The 27,247-nt window shown below is 32.4% G+C and overlaps 1 pseudogene; it reads left to right on the forward strand.

Moving 5' to 3' along the window:
* Positions 1-20,357: 20,357 nt before the first annotated feature.
* LOC114579129 lies at positions 20,358-21,705 on the forward strand (annotated as a pseudogene).
* The last annotated feature ends 5,542 nt before the right edge of the window (positions 21,706-27,247 follow it).

Consider the following 27,247-nt stretch of genomic DNA (forward strand, 5'->3'; position numbering starts at 1 on the left):
TGTTATTTACTAAATTCTAAATTTTCTATTTTTATTATTATTTTATTTTATTTTTCTTTGCATACTTTTTACTAGTTTTTTTCTTTCTACTATTTTAGTTTTTGTTTTTTGTGATCACTGCTGAAATGATATTTTACGCCATATTTTTAATTTTTAAAAATTTGTAGTTAATATTTTACATCTCTTAATATATTAAACAGAGAAAATACCGTTGATTATTTCTCTTCCTCTAACCTCTTTTAGTTGTGTAATTTTCTTTTCTAAACAAAAGTCTATCTCAAATTAACAACTAGACTTTGCAATTGAGATATTTTCTATCTTGCTATGGTAATCTATCTTATATTTATAATATTCAAAATCTTTGTATTACTTTCAAATTTTCTCGTCATCCTATCATTATATTTATCATATGATTTTAATTCTATTTTGTGGTTTGTTCTTCTTTATATTAGAGAGTGAGTTTTTCTTCTCTAATATCTTGAAGATATACTCACAACTAAGAGTATTTAAAAGTTTTGTAAAGGGATCTAACTTACAAAAATAAAAAAAAGTGACCAATGATGTCAAATCAAAAGATATGCAATGTCGCTAAATTGAGAAATATACACAAAGTGTATCAAAAAAAAAGATGTGCAAAGCGCGTCATTCAATTGATAAGAGGCATAAAATGAGCCCACCAAAAGTAAGTTGTCTTCTCTTTCAAACTTTTAAAACTTAGAAGAATTCATATGTCATTTGATATTTTCAAAGGCTTGATTTAGAACTTCACGATTGTGACAAATAACTTTGGTACAACATTCTATAAGACATTTTTCTGAAACTAAGTCTTGAATGGATCTCTTTTTCTTATTCAATTAGTTTTTCTCAGTTAGGCCTTTTATTCTCAAAAGCTGATTTTACCCTAAGGAAGTCCGAGCTAGGGTTAACAGGATAGGATATTCTATCGATTTCAAATTTCGATGATGTTAACTCATTGGTCTTACAAGTCTTAAAATTAAATCACATAGAGATATTATCATATTCATGCTTTGAATTAAAAAAAACTTTGCATTCGTTATTATTTTTCCTACCTTTTCATTTTTAGTTTTTCCCTCTTTTTTTGTGATGTCAAAGGGGGGAGTAGTGTTTGAGTTATTTTTATTTTATTTAGTTTTGAAAGTTTGTTTGTTTTCCATCATAAGAAAAGGGAGAGATTGTTGTGAATCTAGTTTCAAGGAATATAATTTTGATGATATCAAACACTTTTATTTTTTATGACTATCTTGCCTACTAACATTTCAGGTCCACAAGATCAAACTATAATTTGAACAAACTCAAGATTGGGTAGATTAGGTTCGAGTCAGTTTGTAATCTTTTTCCTTTTCTTGAGTCAATTATAAATGATGTGGTTCTTGATGCTAAGTAACATTGCACACACACACTTAGGAGAAATTTTCTGACTGTTTTTAGAGTTTTTTGTATTTGATCACATTGTTCGAGATAATCCAAAAATCTACCTTGATGATCAGTTAAAAATAGAAACCCTAATTAGGGCACCAAAGTTAAGGTAGCTGTCATTAGGTGCATCGTCCTGGATGATATTTGTATTGGCCAGGATGATAGGCTCAAATCAGAAAGAATCAGCTGCTAGATCTATTTAGATATCTATTATTTTTGGATATTACCCAGGACATTGTCCAATACAATTATGCCTAAATTAATCTAGTAATTTAGGAAAGTAATTAAGATTTGATTGCTCAATCATATCATTCTAGACGATTGCAGGATTGGCTGAGATGATCAGTTCACAAACCTTAGTTATTCCTGGAAAATTAAACATCGGTCAGCTTCCATTCAGGGCGATATTCTAGATGATATGTGCTGAATTGAACTAATCATTTGGGATGATCGTGAGATTATCCTGGACAATCAAGTTATCTTTACATCATCTTGACATCCATTCAGGGTGAAGTTCTAGAAGATATTCAATGATTTATGCTAATCGTACAGGATGATATCCCATTAGTGTGGATAATATAAAAAAAAACCTTATGATCATTCTGAATCATCCTGACTGATTGAGCTAAATCTGTTTTGATCATACAAGACGATATTTATATCATATCACCTTGATGATAAAGTCAGTTTGTTGCAATCAGGCGCTATTTTGAAGCTTTTCAATATAAGATCTCTTGTTCTACCCTAAAGAGTATCTTTTGCTACAGTTTTGACCTAAGAGAGCCAAGAGGAGGAGGAGAGCAAGGGAGAGAGAGAGAGGATCTTGTGAGGGGGAGTTTATGAGGAGTTTCATAAAGGTTTCTCCAAGAAATGATCTATCATCATCCCTAGTTCCTTGGGGGTTCTAGAGAGGTCTACTTCAGCATCTGATCAAGGTACTCTGCCTGCTTTAGGAGGAAGTGAAAGGAGTTGGGATCTCTGCCTCACCTAGGTCGATGGAAAAGAGGTTTGTAAAGTCTTCTCCGTCTTGCTGTGGGGGTAAAAGGAGAGACATTGTGTTTAATACAAAACTCGGAGGAGAGGCTTCGGGGAGTGGATATAGGTCAAGTTGATCGAACCACTATAAATTTATGTGTTCTTTATTTTTGCTTTCATATTTAATTTTCATACTTTGATTTCTTTATGGTGAACTTTGGTTTAAGTTTGTTCTTTTGCTTAAAAATTTTTTATAATACCAATTCACTCCCCCTGTTGGTTAGCCTTGGGACTAGTTCATTAGGGCTTAACATCCCTGTCGAACTTTCAATTCTCACCCAAGAATTAAATGGGTAGAGGGATCAACAGAATGAAGGTTGTTTTAAATATTGATGTAAGAAGATTTTTTCTATTATTAAAGATAGAGAGATTTATCTCACTTACGGAGTCCCCAAAAAAATTATTTTTCTCGGGAGGTGTACAAATTAACTATAATTATATTTTTTTTGGGAAAATTATCATTCTTGCATGGGTTCAGATTACAAACTATAAATTTCATGAAAGAATTACATATGACTCCGAAAGGCCAAAATATTATTCGATCATATATTTAGCTATGATAATTTGGATGTACTATCATTAATTTCATACTCAAATGCATGTTAATAAAAGATATATCCATTCAAAGAAATAAAATATAATTTATTATTCATAGTTTGAATGTGACAATTATGACCATCCTTTATATTTTCCAAAATAATAATTTTTCCCATCCTATTTAGAAGCTAAGTAAGGAAGGGTTTATTTTATATGTGGTAGTATATCTCCTTTGAAGTCAAACCTTCATAGTAAATTATAAAAATATGAATTTTAAGGCTTCTTGTGAATAGTTTTGATTAAAATTATGATAGAAATTTTATTTTGGATTTTTTAGGAGTAATATGTAAGGAATGATATGAGAATTTTAATAGGTATTGGAACAATTTTCTAGCACTTAGTTTTCGAGGCCGAAGAATGAAAGTTATGGAGCACTTTGGGATTATGAAAATAATTCAGAAGCACCATGGCCTATCCTAAGTTGGGCTTTGAATTTTAGAGTAGGGAAAATTTTAGTTTGAGTTGATATTTTATTAGAAATTTGGAATTAAATTTTTTATATTAGGGACTTATGATTTTTGGGCTCACTTAGGATCCTAAACAATAATGACCCAAATATAACTAATGACATGAAAAGAGGGCTTACCTTAGTCTAGATTGAAAAGCCAGCTAAATCACCTAGGCGCCTTGAAATCACGAGTTCAGTCTTATGATAGATGGGTAGGCTATCACTTATGTTTTGGAAAACTTGGGGCTGACATCTAGAGAAGTTCTTAACTGGCCTCTTCACTTATGTATGGTGATTTTGCTTGATGCAATTAAAATTTTATTACTTTTTTAATTAGTTTCTAATGTATTGCATGCTGATTGACCTTATATGTAAAAAATGCATGATGAACTTTAAAAATTAGCCATAAAAATATAATTTTCCCAAGAGATGCACAACATCCACTACACAAAACTGCATCCTAATATGTTAGGTAGTCTAGCACGAACCATACATGGGGAGGTGCCTAGTAAGGAGAGAAGGTAAATATAAATACATGAGAAACTCAGAGGGTGTTAGAGCTTACTACTTAAGAGTATTTATCTCTCTATGTGAGCATGATATTTTCTTTATTATGTTATAAGTAGAAGAAATTTTTTCATTATCCATAAGAGGCTAATCGCATTCCAGACTAAAATAAATTCGACTTGCATATACAAAATCTATAAAAGGAGACAATTTCAACTACATAAATAATTTAAAAAAATCATCAATTTTATAATATAAAATAAATGTAAAAGGCCATATGGAAAATGCCACTTAATTGTTACTTAGGGACTGCAAAAATTAAAAGGGATCAAGCTCAATAGATAACATCCTGAATTCTTTTCCTACAGGAGATGCAAGTGTTAAGAGATTTATTATTTGCATGTTTTACATTCTTACAACTTGTATAGTTTTGATGATTCCAAATATTATTGTTTTAAGTATTGATATCTCCTAACACTTTTTGGAAGATTTATTTTTTCTCTTGTGTGAACTAACATTTCAGGAAAATCAAACTCCAGACTACTGAAGACTTCAAATCAAATTAAGCATGAGAGATTTTGTGAATTGAAGCTTGTACTTTTCTTTGAATTAAGTTTGAGAGGGAGTGATTATAAGTGAATAAACACACACACACACACTTAAGGAGATCTTTAAAAATTTATACTGATCGTATTGGACGATCAAGTTAATTATCTCCTCTAAAGAAAAATGGAAAGAACAGGAGTTGAAGAAAATTTTTCTAAGTCCTGATTGTCCAGGACGAATGTTTAATCATCCCAGGATGAAATGTTCTATGGAAAATTTTCTTTCAGACAAAATTTATATTTGTGCCAGGATGAAATGCTCTCTGGAAAATTTTCATCCAGAATAACTCAAATTCATCCCAGGATAAAATGTCCTCTGGAAAATTTTTGTTCAGACGAAATTTATATTCGTGCCAGGACGAAATGCTCTATGGAAAAATTTCATCTAGACGAAAGAAAAATTCATTCCAGGATGAATTGTTCTCTATAAAAATTTCATCTGGACGAACTCATATTCGTCCCAGGACAAAGTGAGCCGACACTTCAAATTTTGGCGACGTCCTGCAGTTTTTGGGAAATGACATATGGTATAATTGTTCGTACCAGATGAACCTAGTTCATACGGAATGATGATCGGGTATGAATTCAGTTCATACCAATATACATTTGGTTCATTTCCAGCACATTTAAGTAAAATCGTCCAAGACGATCCACGATCGTACGGGATGATCAACTACATGATGACTTGAAGATTTACAGTTTTATGACAGTTTTTCTTGTCTTTCATATAAATAGTACAATTTAGAATGCCACTTAATCTTTTTGCTTACTGATCTTTGTGCCAATTGAAAGGAGAGTCAAGGAGAGAGTGTGAGAGAGTGTTTGTAGGAGATTTCTTACTACTGGAGCGTGAATTATTCACTTGGAACTCAAAGGTAAGAATCTCTACTTGTGTTTTTTTATTACTTCACTCTTTTCTCTCTTCCTTCTAAATTTCTTGTGAGTAGATCTGTCAAGGAGATCCGGTTCTCTGCCGACACTAGGAGAGTGTGAACAACCAAAGGGTTCTTTGCCCACACTTAGAGAGTGTGAACAGACGAAGGGTTCTCTGCCCACACTTAGAGAGTGTGAATAGCCGAACGGTTCTCTGCCCACACTTGGAGAGTGTAAACAGCCAAAGGGTTCTCTGCCCACACTTAGGAGAGTGTGAAAGGACGAAGGGTTCTCTGCCTACACCGGGAGAGTGTGAAAGGATGGACGGTTCTCTGCCAACATTGGGAAGAGTGTAAAAGGATGACGGTTCTCTGCCGCACCGGGTAGTGGTGGAAGAGAGTTTTTGTAAAGGCTTCTCCGCCTTGCTGTGGGTGCAAAAGGAGAGTCACTAGTGGTATTAGTGCAATACTCGGAGGGTGCCTCCGGGGAGTGGATGTAGGTCATGTTTGGCCGAACCACAATAGATCTCATATCTTTTATTTTTCCGCTTATTTTATTTTTGCTTTACTATTTTAAACTTGTGGTTGAAAAACATTTTTTTTTAAATTCACTAAAGTTAATTTTCGTGGTTTTAAATTTTAAAAAGAGGTGTAAAATTTTTAATTACCAATTCACCCCCCTCTTGGTTAGCCGGTGAGACATAAGCTTAGGTTTAACAACCTAATTCATAGTGAACAAGTTTCAACTGCAAGTTTTCAAATGGAATATTTTTTGTATTAATTTCTTCAGTTCTTTCCTTCATGTTTCTTGGATTTGCTGTGTCTAGATATCTAATTGAAAAGAACTCCTCCCTGAAGGGCGTGTTTCTTTTCCCTTTGGATTTCAAGTCATCCTAATTTGGATCTCCAAATTAAATGAACTCCTCCTTGAAGGATGTTTTTTTTTCTCTTTTGATCCAAAATTGTATATCAATATCCCATTTTCAATTAACTTTCACAAATCTTTGAAATTTAAAACTTCTTGTAAAAAATTCAAAATGACTCTAATACTACTTGAATATTATCCTAAGCAGTTTATATATTAAATCATCAAAATATTATAAGAATTTATAATAATTTCATAGTCCCATTTGAGCTAATTCATTCACTTGGCCTTGCTTTTAATTTTTTTTTTCAAGTGTGCTTATCTATTTTAAAACTACATAAATTTTATTAATCACATTTTAATTACCCCCACCTTATGGCCTTGCATAAGCCTGACATCTATTAAAAACTTTATAAGCATCCGGATTGGCCCTAACCTATGAGAAATCTATCATCCATCACGTCATATAATAAGTAATATAGCAAAAATATCACATCAAAAGGGCATCACATAACACATTAAGCTATGACAACCAGTATATAATGAAATTAACATAAAAATACATATCATAAAAAGCAAGTAAAAGGAGCAACAATCTAGCTTAAAACTATAGTCTTTAGTACAAACAAGCCATCTATAGTATGTGTATGAGACTGTGTGATTTGGGTGTATCCTAAATGAGTTGTTGTTTGGAGCTTTCAATATTTTCTTATGTTTGTTGTAGGTTAAAGGAATATTTAGTTTGACTTTAAGTTTAATATTTTAGTGTTCATTTTTTGATGAGTTTTAAATATTAAAGTTGATTAATTATTGCTTCTCTAAAGTCTTAAATATTTATAAGGTGTTTTAGTCTTTAAGCCTCAAAATTTAATACACTTATGTTCTTCAAAATGAAATCTACATAAGGAACGGAGGCTTCCACTATTTAGTTATTTATGGCTAATTATTTAGGTTGGATAATAACTGCCTTTGTTTACACTAGGGTCGTGAGGTTTATTTCACCATCATTAGGGCTAACTTAATAACCTCATAGGCCTGAGCTACCTTGTTGTTATCTTTGATCTTACGTTTGATTTAGTTTATTATTTTTTATTTAGATTTATGATTATACTGCTAATTATTTATTAAGCTTTATGAATTATGGTTTATATTTCATCAAATACGTTTGTGGAGTTGTCCCAATAAGCACTTAATCCCATAGCCTGAGATAGTCCATCTTAAAAACTTTGTTGATATAATGTTTATTTTAAATTTTAAAGTTATAACTTTATTTAATTAATTAGATTGATGATTTACTAAAAAATTAGTTATTTATTGATTTTTATATTTAATTGAATATTTTAATGTATTAAATAAATGTTCCATTTCTTGACTTTTGGATTTACATTAAGTTTTTGAGTTTTTATATTTTTTCATAAATATTAGACCCTAAGATTAGTACAACTTCCATCAATTTGTTACATTTATATTTTCTATATTTAGTTATAAATCTTTCAAGTTTAGGTGTTTTATTGAACTAATATTGACCAAAATGCTGACGTTATTATTTTTATTGAATTATGGTAACTTATTATTTTCATAAATATTAGACATAAGGAAAAGTCCAATGCCTTTGAATTTGATCAATTTTAGTGATTTTTGTAATTATTTATAAATTTTTAAAAAGTATGCATTTAATTTAATTATTTAATTACTTAATTAGGGGGATTAATTTTACTTTGGTTCCAAACTGATTTCAAATCACTTAAAACCTTCATCAAATGTCAAAAATGACTTATAAGAATGATTTTAAGTGATCAAAATTTATTTATTACTTTTATTATTTTTAAATTTTTGTAATTAATCATTAAATTTCTATATTTATTAAATTTGGATCAATTCTAAAGGTTGGTGATGATGCTTTTAATTTTCTTAGATACAATATTCAATTATGAATATTTTGAGCCTTTATTTGTATTTTTATTTAATTTAGATTTATTCTTTTAAGTTTTAGGCCCCATAAATGGGTTAAATTTTGTTTTGCTTAATTTTGTTATTAAATGAATTCAAACTTCAGTGAAATTAAAATAACGAGTTTATGATGTCAATAAGTTCACTTTGTTAAAGTTTAACCCCTATTAGATATGTGTAGAATTTCTTAGGATTTCTCTAAGTTCTCTAAACAAATCCCTTAATTTTTTTCACTAGGTGTCACTAGTGTTCCAATAGGCTTGAAATTAATTTTAGCTAACCCTTACACATACACAAGCACACCACAAAAAATGAAGGAAAAACCCTACTTATTTCGACAATTACGAGTTTTCAAATTTATGGGTCCAAAATGAATAAATCTCCTTGAAAATTTATTTCACAGCAATCCTGAGCATATCATGACCTATAAAAATTATTAGGGATGTATAAAATGCTTAGATTTCCACCATATTCCACAGATTAAAATTTAACAAAATTAATTCTGCTAAATACTAAGTCTCAAAACCTTTCCAACTAGTATAAAATCACCCAACTTGGTGGAAAAATTGAATTTTTGTGATTTTTTCAAGTTATGAGTAATTAAACCTATTTTTAATTTAATTTTAAATAAAATTTAGTAGCACCATAATAATTATGGTAGCCACAGCCATTTGATGCTTGGCAAAGTACATATCCAACCTCGGTGTACCACTTATCCACGCGGGCAATGAAAGCGGGCTGACTGATCTGGTCGAATCGGAGAATCCAGAAGATGCATGTCTCCTGCACCATTTCAGTAAAAAAACCCATGTTTGAACCCCAAAGTCAGCATGCACGTGGATTTTATATGGGCCATTTGATTAGATGATTTAACGGCACATATTGAGAGAATGATTTTAGTTCAAATTAAACTAAAACTTGAATTGCTCATAACTTTCAAAAAACTTTTTTAAATTTAATGAAATTTTAAACTTAAGCTCTTGGTATCCTAATCCTTTAATGCCTGGTGTTTGGGGGCTCCATGCATTTAAGATTTAGATCAATTTCAAAATAAATTTTAAAATTAAAATGCAAATATATTTGTCATCTCCTGATAAAGAGATGACAAATATAACTATTCTAATTAATTCCTGTGAAGGTTTTTTCTTTTCCTCACTCTTTTTGTGCAATGGAAATTCTGCAGTCGCGCACTCATGACAACGCACCCAACCAAATCCATACTGTGCATATTCAGCTCTTCTATTCACTTCCATACTTAAGCATCCATTATGGTACAACCCCTTATCAGGTTTCATTTTATTTATTACAGGCTTTTCCCATTTCAAGTTTTCAATCCACCTTCTACCTGAACCATGCAATGCTTCAACTGTAGAGAGAGAAAGGCTAATAGGGTAAAATATTGAAAGAGAGAGGGAAGAATGACTTTCCATTGTGGACCGAATGATGAAAAGAGATTTTGACGAAGAGCTGCTGGGGAGGACTTAGGACGAGAGATCTCCTCAAAAGATTTGGCTAAATCTAAAATTGAAAGCCTAAAGGGGCTTAAAACTGATTATTTTAGTGGCTTAATAGAGCAACATGTTCGCAAATGAGAAAACTTGCTTTTAATTTTTTTAATTAATTCTTTTAAAGTTGTTAATCCAGAGTAACTACCAACATTTTTTCTTGACACTTGAAAATAATCAATGGTTCGTTTTCCCCTTTACTCCTCTCTCGTAACTTACGAGTTACAACCTCGCGCACCACTTTCATTTTCCCTTTCGCTCCTCTCTCGCCCTCAAACGAAGACCGCCTGTGGCAAATGTTTGTCTTATAAGCTCTAAGGGCCATGCTATTTGCATTCTTAATTTTGATCTTATAGCTCCTCTTGGCTCTGATAAAGAGATGAGAAATATAATTATTTTAATATATTTTAACCAGAGGATGGATTTATGAGTTCTTGGGCTTGTTTTTCTCCTGGAAAAAGACCTTTTTAACATTGTAGAAAACTCCAAGAGCTAGCTTTAGTGGGATTGAAAGTTAGCTCCAAATCTCCTCTTTCTATCTATTTCTCTCTCTTCATTAAAGGGTACTTTAGAGGCTACCGAATAGTTGGGAGAGGCTTTGAGAAGTTGGAGGGATCTCGAGATAGGCAAGGAGAGAAGGTTTGGGGGCTTCATAATAAAGATGCTTTCACAATTCCAAGAAAAGACTGAATAGGAAAATCTTTTTAGTGATAATTGAATAGTAATACATAAATAAATATAACATGATGCACATTACGCCTAAAATGCAAGTTATTTGACACAGATAGGAGAGTTAAACTAATAAGTTATAGGCAAAGAAAAAACATATGTGTCATACTGAAGATAAGACCTATAGTAAACAAAGAAACTAATATACAAAAAAAGTACAAATATGAGTAAATCTATACAATTAACACTCAATTGCCACCTTAGTCCAAATTTCTATGTAACTTAACAGCAAAATTTTTGCTATTGATTTCCTCAGAAATTACAGTAGAAAAAGTTTTGTGGCAAATTTTCATCAATAAAAATATACGTTCTTATTTTGTTTTCCTTATCTTATAGTGAATATAAATTATTTGTGTGAAATTTCTCAGTTGATTTTATTTTGTTGAAATAGGAAAGTGAATGTTCATTTCACCTATTGATTTTTACTTGGGAACCATTTGATGGGGCTATGTCATTGTATTCGTTACTTCCGTTGGACTTTCCAAAACTTGGAATTCCAAACCATCTCAAATATCGCCTTTCTTATTCACGATATAAAATTATTCATCATGGTCTTCTACTTAAAAGTCTAAGCTTGCCATAAACGCGGTAAAAAGTCTTTTGCTCAACACAATTGACCAGAATTGTACATTTTCTTTAATTAACTTGACTTGGTGACCATCTATGAGCAAAGTTTGAGCACCAGAAGTCTACTCTAGAAAGTTTGGGCCAGTCTCTCATAAGTCGGATATATATATTTATGGAATGCTTTTGCTATAAATGATCAGAAGGAGGAAAAATGTTGATCCTACCATTGAGAACCTCAGTGAAGTTTATTTACCATAGCAGATATATAACAAGTTGGTCCATAGCAATAGCATGGGATTAGCCATGGAAATGGATGGCAATGAAGAAATTATGAAAAAGCTTGCCATAATAGCACTTTGGCGCATATAATGGAATCCAGTAGAATGTCCATCTATGAGCAAAGTTGTTCAAATGCTCACAACAAACTTTCAGAGCTTGGATATGCCCCCAACACCATTTGTTCCTTCTTTTGCTCAACCTGGCAATGTTTATGTCTCAAGCAATCATGAAGAAATTTTGGAGGTCCTCATCTCAACGATTTATGAGGAAATTTTGGAAGATTGATTAATTAGTTTTGTATTTTGGTGTATTGAATCCTTCTTTTTGCTATTATAATTATTTGTTACTAAATGAGTTTTAAAAATTTTTACTTTGATTTGGATTTTCTCATAAACTTCTTATTGATTATATCAATCAAGTAATACATGTTAATGATTTTATTTAGATATCTTTAAGATACCGAGTGATAGAATCTGCTAGCCGCATGAGCTAATGAAGTGATACGCTTGCTTTAATGATAACAAATATATGTTAGGTTGTATAATATTTAAATTAAGTCGCTGACAGAATTTTAGGATTCAAGGATCTAATGCATGAATTGCTTAAATTTAAAGACTTAGGGTTTGTTTGGAAATATTGTAGCATTTTATAAAGGAGGTTGAAAATTTGTTGTAGGAGAAGATTTTTTTTTGAAATTTGTTGTAAAAGGATACTTCCTTGTATAAAAATTTCTTCAAATCATTGAAAATATAGCAGAAAAATAGAAACATTAAGTGCGTTCTGGAAAAACAAAGTGGCAAAAAAGTTGTCACAAACAAACATGCAGTTAGGCTTTGTTTTGAAGAGTATTAAATTGAATCCATGTAGGTGTATAAGTGAGCCATGTCAGTTAAAGCAATACTTGTTAACAAGCTTACAAATTGAGTTTATCGAGCCATGAGTTTGAGTTCGAGTCTATACATCAGGTCGTAAATTAAATGAGCTCCAGCTCAATCTCATTAGATCGTTGAGCTACTTAATTAATTTAAATTATATCTAAAAATTAATTTAAATTAGCATTATGTAATATGTTTTATCCCTTTATAAATTAATTCTATATTAAAAATAAAATAAATTTAAAAATTTTAAATTTTAGTTTAAAATTAAGAAACTAAACTCAACAATTCAATCAAGCTTGAGCTTTCTAAACATGCTCCCGCAATTGAACTGAGCTTGAGCTCAATAAGAACTAAACAAGCTTAGCTCAATTAAGTTGATCCTCAGCTCAATTTGATTCATTCACGATAAGAAATTAATGCAACCATTAAAAAAATTTGGAGAAGGGCTCAAGAAATTAAAGATATATAATAGTGTTCAATTATGTAATTTTTCTTATTTCTGTGTGATGCGTCACCAAAAATTGTCTAGATCGGACGTGAATCTTGATGCAAATATGAATTAAAAAAATTCAAAATTAAATTCTGGATCATTCAAATTCTGGTTTAGCAAGCTTATAGTCGAATTGAACTTCCCAAGGAGATGAACCAAATGACATCAAATTGATTTTTTAATAGAAAATTGATTTTTTAAGAGAAATTTTGAAATCAAATGACACCCAAACTAAACCTCATTATGATTCATATTATTAATAGAAAATTGATTTTTTAACTTGATAAACTGTTCATGGAAAGGTAATTAGCAATCAGATTTAGAAGGTCAGGTCAGAGAAATTTTAGAAAAAAGATTTTTTTCTTCATAACAAAGATAATGAAGTTTCAAGCATATTTTATTACACTTATCTTATAATTTATGTTTACTTTTATTAATTGCGGCTTAACAAACTAATATTTTGTCCATGAATGTTTTTTCCAGGTTTACATCTTATTGTTGAATGTATAATTTGGAGCAATCACATAATTTATTTTTAGTTTTTCCTTTACTTCCAACCTAAATTTTTTTATAAGGGTTATATGCCTAAAAATTTTAAAGAAAATTGAGTCGTAGTGTTTATAAATAGGAAAGTTGCACTAATGACTGTTAACATTTTCTTTCTTGCATGTGTTTCCATTGATACATATTTTATGGTTTTTTTTTAATTATAGCTCTCATGGTTCTCTACTTTTTTAAAAAATATAGAAGTGAAAAACAAAAGTGCAAAAAGCTTGAAAATTTTCTTGCAACCTACATGTACACAACACTAACTCTATATTGTTGCAACTCGAGCTCACGAGTTTATATTTTTAATGATAACAAACATTATGTCCTTCATCGCTATATCTCCTTATATTTGTAATGTATATTTGTTTGTATATGTACTAATAATTTAGGAGCACCATACACCATCTAATAAAGATTTAAGGCTCAAGATTGGGTAGAATATGTTATACTATGAAGATTTTGTAATTTTCATTGATACATTTTTTTATTTCTTAAGTCAAGTCCTGTAAGAGTGTATGATAGCTTGGTGACCATGCATACACACATACACTCAAGGAGAGTGAGATTGAGTCAAAACTAGAAGATCAAATTTTGAACTAATCATACTTTGTGATTTACATCATATTGTACGATCAGCTCATCTAACTAATCGTACTAGATGATTTAGATCTTCCAGGAGGATTAGTTATGATCATAAAAAATAGCCGCCAATCATAATTTAGGCAAGATCTTAATATTCATATTTTATTCTAATCATTCAGGATGACATATATCATACTGGATGATCTATGACAATCATGCCTAAATTGATCTTGTGATTAGGAGACTAATTATGATTAATTTATTCAATCCAATTATCAAGGATGATCAATGAAGATCGTATTGGATGACTTGAGAGAAACTTGGGATGATACTTGATCATCCCAGATGAAATACTATAATTTTTCTTGTAATCGTCCTGGATGATCCTCAATCTTGCACTTGACAATCAGTGCAGATTTGAACTGATCGTACTGCACTATACAGACACCTTATAGTTTTATCATGTCAAATTTTTCACATCATAGTCTATCATCCTACGATTGTACAGGATGATATTTTGCACTAGAATTGAGTTTCTACTATTTTTCAAATTCTGCACATAATAGTGGATGCCCCTATGATCGTACTGGATGATCTTTGCTGCAACAATTTGATTTTTAAGATTTTTTTAAAGACCTATACTAAAGCTTTCTCCAAAGACATTGTAAGTTTATTTAGCACGTAATTGAGGTAATTTTCCTCTAGAGAAAACTTGAAGAGAGAGCTTTAAAATGGAGAGACAAAAGGGTGTAGTTTGAGAGGGAGAATATCCTTGCAAAGGGGTTTCAGGGGAGTGTGGAGAAAGTTTCATGAAGTCGCTCCGGCAAGCTTGCACCTTAATACCATCATAGTCAAGATTTATCTTGAGGGATGTTTTGGGAAGAAGAAGATCTCTTTGATATCAAAGGACTAGACTACTCTGCCGCACATGAGAAGGTGAAAGTGATTACAGGTTTAATACCTCACTAGGAGGGTGAAAAAGATTCCAGGTTCTTTGCCCCACAAGGAGGATGAAAATGATTTCAGGTCCTCTAACGCACTGGGGGAGATGGAAGATTTTGTAAGAGCTTCAACGCCTAGCTGTGGGGGCTAAAAGAGAGTTACTAAACGTTTAGTGTAACACCTAAAATGGGAGGTTCTAGGGAGTGGACGTAGGTTAGGTTGGACCAAACTACTAGAAATATGGGATGTTTATTCTTATTATTTTTTGCACTTTACTTATATGTTATTTACAGTGTGTGGTTGATAATTATGATTTTTATTATGATGAAAATAATCGACTTCTACATTAGGGATTAAGGTGTTTACTTTCAGATATTAAAAAGACTTTTAAAAAGATTCTCTTTTTTCCTAAAAGAATTTTTAAATATCTAATTCACCCCCCTCAAACTTTCAAATGGTATCAGTGTGAGATTCAAAAATTTTGTTTTAGAAAACTTTTAAAAAAAGATCATTGGCTAACTTTAGAAAGTGTAATATTGTGGAAGGATATTCAATCACATGACCACCATAATTTGAAATTATTCTTTATTATTTTGAAAATTTTACATGTCCACCTTCTTGCAATTAATTGATTAATGAATGTATCGTATCATTCAAACAAGTTATTTTGTACCATCCCATATTTTTATGGAGTCAAAACTGATATTCATTTTACTGAATGTAGTAGAATAGAACAGATCAATGCTCAATTGAATGATAAATGCTTGAATTATTTTTTAACTTCTTCGAATTGTAAAGATTATATGAAAATCTCTACATGTACTAATGGCAAAGAAATTTGGGATAGATTATGCACTACATACGAAGATACTCATGAAGTCAAGTAATCTAAATTATATATTTTAATGCATAATTATGAACTTTTTTGCATGAAACCTTATGAGACTATCTTAGACATGCATACTAGATTTACTCAATTAGTATTATTATTACATGCTTTAGGTGAAGAACTTTCAAACTTTAAAAATATCAATAAAATTTTACGTTATTTATCTGATAAATTTCATGCTAAAGTCAATGCTATAAGTGAATCAAAAGATTTGAATGATTATTTTCTTAATAATATGATTGGCTCACTCATTGCCCATGAGCAAAGTGTGAGTCAAAGAATTTTGGATGCAAGTGAAACTATAATAGTAAAACCTAAAAAGATGAATAAAAGTGACTTAATAGATGATGAGAGTAAGAAGAAAGCATCCATAATAACTAAATTTAAAATTTTACCGAAGCACTAGGATCAACACAAACAAAAAAGGCATAAAGGTAAAAACGGTAAGAATGCTAAGTTTTCCTCGCATGTTATTTGCTTTAAGTGTAGGAAATTATTTTCTTTATGTGTAGGAAATCCGGACAAATGAAAAATGAGTACCATAACTTAAAAACTCTTCATTCAAAGGAAAAGGGTAAAATTAAGCATATTGTAAAAAAGACAAATGATAAAATATAAAAGTTCTCCTATGCAGACCTAGCTTCTGAATCATCAGTTTTGTTTGTATTTATGTGTTGTAGTTAATGCATACGTATATTTTCTTTATTGTGTTTTTGTTTATCGTGAATATTTTCTTTTTTGATATTTTTTTTGTAATTTATTTCTTTTATTTTTCATGTATATTTTTTTGATTTATCTTTGATAAACACACACAAATCACTTCTCATATTATATTTGCATAAAAAAATCAACTCACTTCTCTCAAATCTTTTTTAATAAAAATTTTATCTCCTTTTTACATAAAAATTTACTTGGTGAATAACTTCTCTAAATAGTATTTGATGATTATCCCTCTTCGTCTAACTCCTTTAGTGGTCTATTTTTTTTTATCAAAAACTATTTTAAATAAAAAATTAGACCAAAAAATAGAGATCTGATTCATCTTTACAGTTCTTTATCTTATTTGAATACTTTTGCAAATCAATGAATCTATTTCAAATTTTCTTAGTAAAATTGTTTGTCAATATCATATGGATTATGTTTTGTTTTGTGATTTACTCTTTCTTATAATAGAGAGCGAGTTCCTCTTTTATTATATTTGAAAGATAATCTCACAATTGAGAATCTTTAAATACTTAAGAAGGAAGTAAGTTTGCGAAAGCGAAAAAGAGGCATAAAATAAGCCAAAACTAAAAAGATTCGTAATATTCGCTAAATAAATTACAAGATATATAAAATATATCAAAAGTCAAAAGTTGCATAAAGTGCGTAAAACACTGATAAATGATACAAAAAAATAAGCCCATAGTAAATAAGCTTTCGTTCCGGTCAAGTCTTTAAATCTTAGACAAACCAATGTGCCAATTGATATTGTCCACACCTGAGTTTAAATATCATGATTTCTAGTTCATCACATTGCAATGCTATTCTCTTATATATATTACTAAAAAGAAGTTTGCAAAGATCACATTTTCTTTCTAATTTATTTTCTAAATTAGATTCTTTATTTAAAAAGGACTTTAACCTGTATGGAACCTGAGCTAGGATAGATAAAATTCAAATTTTCAACCTTATCTTAGTGCAGTCAATTTATTTCTTAGTAAGCTTTTGAAAAATCAAGAGGTAACTCTCACATTCTAAGAAAATTTGCTGAAATTTTTTTTATTCTTCTAACATTACCATCACCACCAATTCAACCTGATCAGGGTCGTATGATCTTTAATTTATGTTGTTTGTTTCGATTGGGTTTGTTATTTCCCTTTTATGTATTTATCTTCTTTTTGATAATGTCAAAGGGGGAGAATATATTTGATTGGTTGTATTTGTGTTTAAGTTGCATATTTTCATCTTATATTTATATTAGTTTATATGTTATTTAATTTATAATTAATTTTATTTTTATTAAAAATAACTTTTTGGTTTCCCCTATTTTCTTATATAGTTCTTTTAGTGAGGGGGAGTTTAGGAGAAAATATATTTAGTTTACAAATTCAACCAGTAATATTTTTCATTATCAAAAAGAGGAAGATTATTGTAGCTCAAGGTCACAAGTTTATATTTTTGATAATAACAAACATTATGGCTTTCATCACTATGTTTTCTTGTATTTGTAATAGATGTTTTCTTGTATTTGTAATAGATATTAGTTTGTTTATGTAGTAATATTTTAGGAACACTATGCACCATCCAACAAAGATTCAAGGCTCAAAATTTGGTGGAATAAGTTATGCTGTAAAGATTTTTGTAATATTCATTGATATATTTTTTATTTCTTGAGTCAAGTCTTATAATGGTGTATGCTAGCTTGGTGACCATACACACACACACACACACTAAAGTGGAGTGAGATTGAGTCAAAACCAGAAGTTCAAATTTTGAACTACTCATACTGTATGATTTATATCATATTGTACAATATATATTGTACTGTACGATCAGCTCATTTAATTAATCATACTAGATGATTTAGATCATCCATGACAATCAGTTATGATCATGAAAAATAGCCGTTGTTATAATTTATGCAAGATTATGAACATCTTCGATTAGGTGCATGTGGGGGAAAGGGACCCAAAAATGGCCTAACATCAACGGCCCTATTTTTGATGTACCTGTATCATGTTTTGTTGTATCTAACCTTGCAAGCTAACAATGATGACGTAGTTGGGCAAATCTCTTGCCTCAATGAACAAGGTTCGCTTGTTTATGCTCTTAGTGAATATGTGAAAATATATATACTTCCTCCTTCATGCACCGTAATATATGCTGATGAAGCTTTTTCTAATTATCAATACAAGCTATAGCGCCAAAGAGCCTGCGATGAGAAATGACTTCTTTTATGTGAATGTAGATGAAAATATTCAGGCTTGTTATTCATGTTCAAGTGAAGGAAAAAAAATGTGGATATCATATCATAAGGGATAAAATATTTTGTTTTTCCGAAGATTCTCATGGTGAGTTTCTATCCATCTGATGCTTCTTTTTTGTTATTTTTTGTAAACAACTTCTTATTTTTTTTCAGCAACCACATATCCTATTTTTAGTTTAATAATAAAATTTTTAGAAATAAAAGAGCAATCATTTTCTCAAGACTTGTACTACTGACAATAAGAAATATCTTTCTCTCTCCATTCTCTTATATCTTAATCTTCTGATTATTAGTGATATTTTGGTATTCTCACGAACATATTTGATTCAGTACTTTCAAAAATTCCTTTAGCCACGCCCTAATTCTTCTCAATAAATAAATATTTGGCATCCAAATAGAACCTCTTCAAACTTCATATCAGGAATAAAAATTTCATTTTAACTTAATAAAACTTTCAAGGAAAAGGTAATTAGCAGACTACATGGAGAAATTTCGAATACGATTAGAAAGATTTAGGATGATAGGTTAGAGATATTTTTAGGGAAAATTTTCTTTCTGTAATATCAAAGAAAATAAAGTTTTAAGCATGTATCACTACTAAAAATATTAAGTTTTCGCATCAGTATTTAGTAGCAATTTTAAAACCGTTGCTATATATTGATATACGTATTAGTTTTAACCGCCGCTAAAAAATTATTTAAAAAATAATATTTTAGCAACGATTTAAATAACCATGGTTTGCCAACCGCTGCCATGCTTTCAATTCAAAATCAATGTTATGTGCCTATTCTCCTTTATCTCCCTAGCATGCCCTAGCTCCCACTCGACTTTCTCCCACGTCCGTCTCCCAACAGGCAAAATGATTTGGCAAATGTTCTTCTCGCAGTCGTTCTCCAAGGTAAGCATTTTATTCCACCTCCACTGTGCTTTTCTCAATGCACTGATTTTCTTGATGCCTGTTTAAAAAGTGATTGGTAATTCGCTGTTACTTGAACTCTGAGAAAGCCTAAGAAGATCTGATGGTAATCTCATCTTCTTCTAGGGTTTCAGACAGGAAACTTGTGGTAATAGGCTGCATCATACTATCTTTAGTTCTTAAACCACTGCAAATAAACTAATAAGTTTTTAAACCGCTGCAATAGGTCCTAAAAAGTGCCGCGAAAGCTTTATTTATTAGTAGTGTATTATTATTCTTTTCTTCAAATTTATGTTGACTTTTATTAATTGTGGCTTAACAAACTAAATTTTTGTCCATACATGTTTTTCCTAGGTTCACATCTAATTGTTGAAGGTATAAGGAGCAATCTCACCATTTATTTTTAGTTTTCCATGGACTTCCAACCTGAATTTCTTTTAAAAGAGTTCGTTGCATGAAATTTGGTAAAATTTATCGATGGTGGTGCTTAAAAACAAAAAAGTTGCATTAGCTAAAGTTAAAATTTCCTTTCTTACAGGTGTTTCCATTGGTACATCTCTTGTGATTTTTAAGATTGCAACCCTTATGGTTCTCTACTTTTTCAAAAAATATAGCAATGAAAAATAGAAGTGCAGAAAGGTGGAAAAGTTCCTTGCAATTTACAAATCAAAAAGACTAACTCAATACAATTTCTCTAATATTAAAAAAATAACAAAGAAGTTTAAGCATAAGCTAGGTCAGAGATGATTTGGGAGTGTCTACAAAGGTGAGCTGACTAATGGAATTCTTGTGACAGTTAAATTGCTAGAAGCATCAAAATCCAATGGAGATGATTCTGTCAATGAAGTTGCCACTATAGGAAAAATTCAACATGTCAATGTATTTAGCCTCTTGGGATTTTGCCCAGATGGAACTAATAGAGCCCTAGTGTATGAGTTCATGCCAGATAATTCTTTGGAAAAGTTTATTTTATTTGGGGAATCTAACAAGAGACATGAATTTTTCAATATGGAGAAGTTGCATGAGATTGCAATTGGCATTGCCCAAGGCATCAATTATTTGCACCAAGGATGCAATTAGAGAATTCTTCACTTTGACATCAAACCCCATAATATTTTGTTAGATTATGATTTCAATCAAAAAATTTCAAATTTTGGCCTGGCGAAGTACTGCACCCGAAATAAAAGCATTGAGACAATAAGCACTGCAAGAGGCACTATGGGATACATAGCTCCAGAAGTCTACTCTAGAAACTTTGGGCTGAATAAGTCTAATGTATATAGTTATGGAATTCTTCTTCTAGAAATGATCGAAAGGAGGAAAATGTTGATCGTACAATTGAGAACCTCAGTGAAATTTATTTTCCAAAGTGGTTATATATCAAGTTGGTCCATAACAATAACTTGGGATTAGCCATGGAAATGGAGGGCAATGAAGAAATTATGAAAAGGCTTGCCATAATAGCACTTTGGTGCATAGAATGCAATCTAACAGAATGTCCATCAATGAGCAAAGTTGTTTAAATGCTCACAACAAACATTCAAAGCTTTGAGGTGCCCCCAACACCATTGTTCCATCTTCGGAGCAACCTGACAATGTTTATGTCTCAACAAATCATGAAGAAATTGTGGACCTCGACAACTTAACCAATTATGAGGAAATTTTGGAGGATTGATTAATTAGTTTATATTTTGGTCTATTGAATCTTTGTGTGTTGTTATTATAGTTTTTTGTTAATAAATGTATTTTAAACATTTTATTTGGAAGTAGAAGTTTATGTAGATTTTCTCTTAAATTTTTTATTGATGATATTAATCAATTAATACATTTTGTTGATTTTATTTAGAAAGCAAAGGGATAAGAATGATTTCACAAATAGACACTTGGGCTTTATTTTGAAGATCTTTTCGATTGCATTAATGTAAGATTATACGTGAGCAAAGTTGGCTCAAGCACGACTCGCTAAAGAGCATACGAGTCATATTTTATTGAGCAACAAGTTCAAGTTTAAGCCTATAATTGAGTTCGTATATTAAACAAGCGCTAGTTCAAGCTCCAGCTCAGCTTGGCTTCGCTCACAAGCTCATTGAGCTACTCAACTAACTTAAAATATATTTAAAATTAATTTAGATTAACATTACATAATATCTTTTAATATTTTTTAAATTATTTCTATATTAAAAGTAAAAGTTCTTAAAAAATGAAAATTCTTTATTTATGTTATCGCTAAAGCATCTAGTTTATCGGTTCATTATTAATTTTATTCAAGATACATTACAATCACGATAAGTTTATTTATAATTAATTATTATAATTATTTTTTTTCATCATAGAATATTCACGGTAATAGAGAAATATAGAGTTTAGCATCTTAAAATTTTACGAAGATCCAACAAACAAGCAGATAAATGAGAGGGTGCATTATTTATAAGAGACATAAGAGTTTTTACGTTGAAACCACTAAAAAGGTGGAAAAACCACATGAATTGGTCTAGTTTGAATGAATCCATTACTATTTGCAGTCGATTACAAATGAGGCCCTTTCTTGGGAGAAGGCCTTGGCTTGATGTCACAAATGTCAATCATATAGAGTGCATTACATGGAGGAAGTTAAAATAATCAACATAAACATATTTGTTTGGTCGGTAGGACCATATTTGATGGGATAGAGGTCTAAAAGACCATAGTAGGTGACAAAGGTTGGAAGGACCGTAGGAGGTAGGAGACAGGGGTCAAAAAGACTATAGTAAGAGGGAAGTACTCTGGAAGAACTCTGGGCATCAGTTGGTGACCCAATAGAAGTCCGAGCCTTAGGTGGTAGTCTGATAGAAGTCCGGACCTCTGGTTATGGTATGATAGAATTTTGGGCCTGAGGCGGTGGTCCGACAGAACTTCAGTTGTCAAGTGGTGGCCTTGTAGAAGTCAGGGCCTCAGGTGGTGGTATGATAGAAGTTTGAGCCTTAGGTGGTGGTTTAATAAAAGTTCGGGCCTCAAGTAGTGGTCGGGCCGAAGTCTGGGCCTCAAGTGGTGGTCTGGAAGATGTCTGGGCCTCTCGTGGTCGTCCGACAGAACTCCGAGTGTCAAGTGGTGCTTTGACGGAACTTATGACCTCAAGTGGTTGTCAGGAAAAACTCCAGGTGGTGGTCATGGAGGAGCGAGCGGCAAGAGCGATCTTCAATCTCTCTCATGTTCTCTTGCTTAGGGTCCCGTTTTAAGAGAAAGGGAGTCTATATTTATATATTTTTGAGAGTGGCATGGCCTATCAATAGGAGGAAGACTACGGATAAAGTGATAGTAGTTTAGATGGACGGCCGATGTTGAATCCCTTGATCAAAGATCATTTACTGGACATTTGAATGTCTTAGTGCTATCAGAATTTAATAATATTAGGCTCTATTTATACATTTGAACACCTTGTCTCATCGATTTTCTCGATTTGACTATAAGCAAGTCATGTTTTAGAAACTGTTTAGAAATCCAAATTGTGGTTTAAACCTTCTTATAGTGCTTCGGATCCTTGATTTGGACCCATTTGGGCTCAAATTGAGTTGAATTTAATGTCGTTTGGTTCATATTTCTAAGACATTCAGTTTGACTATAAATTTGCTAAAATTGGAGTTAGGATGATCATAATTTTGATTTCAAAAGTTTCCAACATGATTTTGTCTCGATATTCATGCCCGATAAAGATAATTTTTTGATAATGTAACAGTTGCCCCCATATTTTTGGACTTTGATTTTCCAGATGTCCAAAAATATGTGTCAAAGCTTTTGAGGAATTTTTTATGTGATTTAAACGTTGGAAATACTCTAGTATTTGGTGTAGATGTCCTAAATAGCTTTTAAAGTGCCAAAATTGAGTTCAAAACGTTAAAAAATGGTCACGATGACCCAAAAATTATTTGATTTGACCCATTTGGGGCAAAATCAGGCCCATAAAAGAGTCAAGGTGGATCAGCCACTAGCTGCGCTACACCACCAAAATGTGACCGCGCTTGCCTGGCCTACCCGCACTAGCTCGGCCTGCCTACGCGACTGTCATACCTGCCCGCACGCCATCCCACCAAGATAGCCTAGCCCATGCCTAGCCTGCCAACTGGCTGTGATTAGCCAATAGTTTGGCTAACTGTTGGCGGTTAGCTTACAGCCGGCTAACAAGCAGCGGTTATATTTTTTTTTCACTTTCCCCAACCCCCCTCCTTCACGATAAATACACTCTAGGGATATGAAACTCTTGAACATCCCCTAATCTTCTTCTTTCTTCTCCTAACGCTGAGGCCTTCCCTTGGTCTTGATTCAGGCGATATCCCTTATCCAGGTCTAGGGCCCCCCACTGAGTAAAAGTTTTCTCCTCCTTATTCTCTCTCTCAAGCTAATTAATTCCCCCAGTCTTATTCAGGTTGTATCCCCTGTCCAGATCTAGGGCCCCTCACTGAGTAGGAGTTTCATCCTCCTTCTTCTTCTCTCCCTCATGCTATGGCCTTCCCCTAGTCCTATTTAGGTGATATCCCTTGTGCATGTCTAGGGCCCCTCACTGAGTAGGAGTTTCCTCGTCCTTCTTCTAGAGATTCTACAGAGGTCTGACATTAGTCAGTGTAAGTCTGGCAATGAACATAAGTCTGACATAGAGAAGAAGTTCAGCATCGGGTAAAAGTCCGATGATGGGTAGAAGTTCTTTGTAGGGTAGAAGTCCGACAGAAGTCTGACGATGGGAAAAAGTTTGATGATGGGTAGAAGTTTGGCGTCAAGTAGAAGTCTGACGACGAGTAAAAGTATGATGTCGGGTAGAAGTCCGACGATAGGCAAAAGTCTAACAACGGGTTAAGGTTCAGCATTGGGTAGAAGATTGATGAAAGTATGACATGCAAAAGTTTAATGACGGGCAGAAGTACGACGTAGGGAAAAAGTCTGATGATAGTCCGGTGATGGATAGAAATTTAATGACGGCTAGAAGTTCGATGAAAGTTCGGCGATGGGAAAAAGTATGATGACGGGCAGAAGTACGATGTTGGGTAAAATTTCGATGAAAATATGACTATGGGTGGAAGTTCGATGTCAGGTAGAAGTCCGACGAAGGTCCAGCGACGGGCATAAGTCAAAAGACAGGCAGAAGTTCGATGTCGGGTAGGAGTCTGACGACAGTCCGATGACGGGTGAAAATTTTATGTCATTTTAAATTTCCAGCAAAAGTTTGGTGACACATAGAAGCCTAATGAACGATAGAATTTGGGCATCAAGTAGAAGTATGTCGATGTGTAGAAGTCTGATGACGGGCAAAAGTATGACAATGGGTAGAAGTACAACATCGGGTAGAAGTCTGATGAAAGTCTGACGACAGGCAGAAGTATGGCGACGAGTAGAGATCCGATGACAGTCCGGTGAAGGGAATAAGTCTGATGATGGGTAGAAGTTGGGCTTTGGGTAGAAGTCTAATGGAAGTCCGTTGACGAGCAGAAGTATGGCTTCGGGTAAAAGTTTGATGATAGTCTGACGACGGGTAGAAGTTCAACAACAGTTAGAAATTCAGCGTCAGGTAGAAGCTCAACGAAAGTTTGTCGACGGGTGGTAGAGCGTAGTTTAATAGAATCCTCAAAAGATATATGACCTATTTGAAGTTTTTTATCTGAGGGTTTCTCGATGACATTAAAATATATAGGAGATATTGAGAGAATCCACTAATGATGTATGACCAATCTGAGGTTGTACATCATAGTGATGCTCGATGATGTTATCATATATGGAAGATGTCGAGAGAATCTACCAAGGATGAATAACCTATCCGAGGTTGTTTGTCAAAGCCCTGCTCAATGATGTTAACCTATATGTAAGAGGTCGAGAGAATCCATCAAGTGACCTATCTGAGGTAGTATGTCAGAGCCATGCTCAATGATGTTAACCTATATGGAAGAGATTAAGAGAATCCATCAAAAATGTAGAACCTATACTAGGTTATATGTTAGAGCTTGCTCGATGATGTTAACCTATGTGGAATAGTTCGAGATCAAATCACTATGGGATTGATCATCCAGTAATTGAGACACAATAAAGATTTCATATTTCTCAAATCAAGGATTTAAGATTTGATTGACATCCTCTTATGATGTTTGACCTATCTAAGATTATTTGTCAGAGCCTTGCTAGATGAAGTTAACATATGTGGAAGAGGTTGAATTGACTCCCCCTGGGATCAATTTTGCCTTTATTGGGAGGGGGCAAGAGCCGCATGTATCCCGAATCAAAGATGAAGAAAGATATATCTTTAGACTATTACTGCCTTTTTGCGATTGAGATTAAGACCTTACCCAAGTGTGAATCTATCCTACTCCTCCACCAACAAGATAATTATCACCCTCCCTTCTTCATAATCTTATAGAGTAACATCTATTGGCTTTAATGGTTATGAGTTCTTTATTGAAGTTCTTCTATCAACATCTTCCATTGGTTTCCCATGGAAAAAAGGTACCCAAAAATGGCCTAACGTCAACGGCTCATTTTTTTATGTAGATGTATCACATTTTGTTCTAGTGAACTGCATAACCAAGATAAGCTTGCAAGCTGACAATGATGGAGTAGTTGGGCCAATCTCTTGCCTCAGTCAACTAGATTATTTTGTTTATGCTAGGAATGTATTTAAGAGAATAGACATGCTTCCTCCTTCAAGCATCGTAATATATATTGGTGAAGTTCTTTCTAATTATTCTGGTCTATCGATACAAGCTATAGCGCCAAAGAGCCTGCAAGGACAAATGACTTCTTTGTCTATGAATGCCAAAGTTATGACCTGTTCAGATTATTTCGTTGAAAAAAAAATGTGGATATGATATCAGAAGGGATACAAGTTTTTGTATTTTACAAGTCTTTTGCATCGAGAGATGAGTTGCATCTTTTCTTTTCATTTATGTTCCTATTTTTTAATTTAATGATAAAAATTTTAGCCACAACTCTATTAACGCACTAAATATAAGACAAAAGAGAAATCAAAGAGATGATTATCCCAAGACTTGTACTTTGACAATAAGAAATATCAAAGCTCTTTAAACTCTCTTTATCTCTCTATTCTCTTATATCTTAGTCATCCTTATTATTTCTTAGTCATCCTTATTATTAGTGATATTTTTGTATCATCACGAACATATTTGATTCGAGCGCTTTCAACAAAGGTACACTCTTACACTTTTTTTTTTAAAGATGCATATAGCATTGAAATTAAAAAAAAAAAAACTATTACAAACTAGTACTAATGTGGGCTCCGAAAATTTGACCCCGGCCTCACCGCCGCACTGATTGATTTGCTTTTTCTTCTAGCGAGGGGAGTTTTAACGGAATTAAGTTCTGGGGTAAATTTTGGAAGGCTGATGGATTTGTAGATAAGACACTACCCAGAGATTTTTCCCTCATTTTGTAAGGACTTTATGATCCGAGTTCTGGTTTACTATAAGTGTAAGCCCCTATAATTAATTACCCCTCCCGATAATGAGAGAGAACTTTCAATTAAGGCTAGTCATCAATCAAATACGTAGAGAATACGTGTTGTCTGACATATAGTAGCAGCACTGGGTTTGGATTTTTGAGAATTGGATTTAGATTTGGGAATTTGAAAATTTTGATATTTAAAATGAAAATTGCACCATCTTACA

This window comes from Dendrobium catenatum, unplaced genomic scaffold (assembly GCF_001605985.2).
Source record: "Dendrobium catenatum unplaced genomic scaffold, ASM160598v2 fragScaff_scaffold_166, whole genome shotgun sequence".
Classification (NCBI taxonomy): domain Eukaryota; kingdom Viridiplantae; phylum Streptophyta; class Magnoliopsida; order Asparagales; family Orchidaceae; genus Dendrobium; species Dendrobium catenatum.